The following is a 3,377-nucleotide window of genomic DNA, read 5'->3' as shown; positions in this document are numbered from 1 at the left end:
GCAGGGTCATGTGCCCCGCCTCGAACAGCACAGCCAATGAAACAGTGTGCAGGGAAGGGAGGGGCCTGATAGCTGGCCCAAGCTGCTGACTTTCCAGTTGAAAGGCTCAAGCTACAAGCCCCATTTTTCTCTGCGATGGGGAAGAGACCAATTAGCTGGGGTGAGGTCCCGCCTCCCAGACAGGACTGACTGACTCTTCTGGAGGGAGGTGGGCCCTCCCCACAAGATCCTGTCAAACTCCTGCCTCGTGGTGACAAGGCAGGCTCCACATCAGCTCCTGCTTTACATGGGAGAAGAACAAAGAACACAGACTCTTTAAAAAAAACAGAACAGGAAGAGAAGCCTCGGCTGTCTGCATTCTACAGCCCCTGGTTCTCATTGTGCAGACAGCTTCCAGGAGGCTCTGAAGGGGCCAAAGAGCTAGCTGAGCTCTCACCCCCCCCCCCGCTTCTCAGGCAGAGGGGCACCAGGAACTTTCAGGAGGTTTCCTCTGCTGCATCTTCTCCCTGAAGCAACCGTGGATCCCTCAGCAAATGCAAGTATGCCCCTGGAGGGAGAGGGGGCAGGGTTGGGTCTCATAAGCTCTTCCTGCCTCCTTCCCCATACCAGGAAATGGCCTTCTGCAACCACACACACCCTGCCGCCCTTCGCTGGGGGTGGGGAAAATATGCAGCCCTGACTGGCTGGCTTTAAGCCACCATTGATCACCAGCTCAACACCAGGGAGCAGAGCAGAAAGCCCTCCTACTCTTGCAGCCACCGCCATAGTAGATCCTACTCCTGGCATCAGAACTGGGCCTGCTCGCCTTACAAGCACCACTCTAGACTCAGCAGGTCAAAGTCCCAATCTGATAGAAGAAGTCAAAGGGGGTGCTCCTCTCACAGTAAGACCCTTAGTGAGACCATGTCATCTCACCCCCCCACCCCCCCAATAGGGATTAGTTCCACCCCCACCCAGTCCAGGCCTGGCCTGGAAGGGTAAACAGGAGGGGATCCAGACTCAGCCATTCCAACTAGAAACCACCTCAGTCAATTTCAATCCAGTTCACCTCTCTCTTCTGGGCTTGAGGATCAGGAGCTCTCAAAGGCATACCACAGGGAGAAACTACTGTTCTCCCAGAAAGCCTTCCCAAAGCTGTATTCAAAGGCAATAGAGACCCTTCAGTTAAGAAAATGCTCAGAGGGGAAGTGGGAACCCAGCACTTGCAAGGTCAAAATAGAGGGTCTGTCCTCAGCCTTCCCAGAACCGCCCCCAGGCAGCCCAAGGGGTTCTATCTCAGGCTGCCTCGAAAGACTCATAAGAAAGGAGTGGGAGGGTGTAGGGAAGCTCAGTTCTGCCCATCGCTACTCTGAAAGGCTGCAGGGCAACTTCAAAGGGGACCTTGCCACCCCCAAAGTAGACCCACCAGTAGTTGCTGTTTCTTCAAAGGCATGTGTTCCCGTGGAGGCGGAGGACTGGCCCACTGACCAGCATGACAGGAGGACAGAGTCTGCCATGCACAAAGGCTTTGATTCTACCGCTTGGTCCATCAGGGCTTCCCTGTCTTCAACCATCATAGCCCAGGCGGCTCACATCTGGATCAACCAAGTCCTTAAGAGCAACTGGGCAGGGAGACCAAGGAAGCACTACACCAGGCAGCCTCAACACAGCTCAGTTTGGAACCAGGTCCTTGGCCTCCAGTGTGGTGGCCAGAAGCAACCTGTGGCTGTGCAACAAGGGAGTGGAAGCAAAATCAAAAGCACACTCTTAAGAGAGGTCCTCTCACTGTTCAGGTGGGTGGAAGTTCAGCTACTGTCCATCAAAGCAGAGCATATGAAGAGGTCTTTGAACTGTCAGGTTGACTGGCGAAGCAGACAACATCTAGATCTGGGACAATGGAACCTACACAAATCAGTCTTCCAGGAGATAATCAACCACGGACCCTGATAATGGGCCTGCTTGCCTCATGGTCAGTTTGCAAGGTTCTCCACTTTGGAGTGAAATACAAAGGGTGAAGGCTGAGTTAGTGGACTCCCTGACTTTGGTCTGGCCAAGGGACCTACTTTATGCCTTTGCTCCCATACCACTTCTCTCAAGATTGCTCAGGAAGATCAGGAAACGGAGGACAGAGGTGATCCTGCTGGCATAGAGATGGCCCAGGAGCCCTTGGTTGGTGGACCTGATGTCCCTCTCAGTATCCCTCTACCTTGAGCCTTCATCAGAAACCCATTCTGCACCCAAACCCAGGATTTTTGAAATTAGTCACCTGGAGGTTGAGCGGAACCTCCTGACCTGTCAGGGCTACTCAGCGGGGATTGTAGAGACTTTACTGGCCTCTGGGAGGCTGTCCATCAACACAACTTATGACTGGATGTGGCACTCATTCTGGTCTTGATGCCAGTGCACCCAGAGGGACCCAAAGAATGCAGGGGCTGCAGTAGTGCAAGACTTTCACCAAGAGGGATAAGGGATGGGCTTGAAGCCCAATACCCGGCGGAGACAGCTTTTGGCCCTCTCCAGCATCCTGGTAGAGCCAAACCCCCCCCTCGAGAGGCACCCTCATATCAAACAGTTCATCAGGGCTATCTCCCTAGCCAGCCAGTCCCCCCAACTCGACCTGCAGGGTGCCTACCTGGGACCTGAACTTGGTTCTGAAGGCACTGGCTAAGGCTCCCTTTGGACCTCTCAAATTGGTTTCAATTAAGATCCTGTTCCTTTAAAACTGTGTTCCTAGTACCTGTCACTTCAGCCAGGAGAGTTTCAGAGCTGGGAGCCCTTTCCTCAGAGGAAGTCCTCTGTATCTTCCACCAGGACAGAATAGTTCTCCACCCCAACCCCATCCCTAAGATTAACTCAGCATTCCACAGGAATTCTGCCAGCCTTCTGTCCTGACCTGGCCAACCCCCTAGAACTAGAGTGGCACATATTAGAGGTCCAGAGAGCCCTCAAGACATACATTGACAGGACCAGATCCTTCACACAACACAGCTCCCTCTTTGTCTCCTACAGGCCCTCTTCCATGGGCAAGAGGGTATCCAAGGCCTCTCTAGCCCTCTGGCTAAGAGAGTGCATTGCCCTAGCCCACATATTCAACAGTCTCCAGGTTCCAGAGGGCATTGTAGCACACTCAGTGAGGGGGGCAACCACCTCAGCAGCCTTCTGGGAGCAGGCTCCCCTAAAGGAAATATATAGAAATGCCACCTGGACCTCAGTACATACCTTTACTTGTCATTATAAGATCAATACCTTTGCCTCAACTAGTGCTTCCTTTGGGCAAAGGGTCTTACAAAGAGTCCAGATCCCTTAGGAGGTGGCAGTGCAAGAGATAGAGAGCTTGGTCCTGCCCAGGGATGCACTGTTTTTCAACATCCCAAGCTAAAAAATTAACTTTTTTTACC

Source organism: Rhineura floridana, chromosome 1 (genome assembly GCF_030035675.1).
Source record: "Rhineura floridana isolate rRhiFlo1 chromosome 1, rRhiFlo1.hap2, whole genome shotgun sequence".
NCBI lineage: Eukaryota > Metazoa > Chordata > Lepidosauria > Squamata > Rhineuridae > Rhineura > Rhineura floridana.
The sequence above is the reverse complement of the archived record's forward strand: the minus strand, read 5'-3'. Positions refer to the sequence as shown.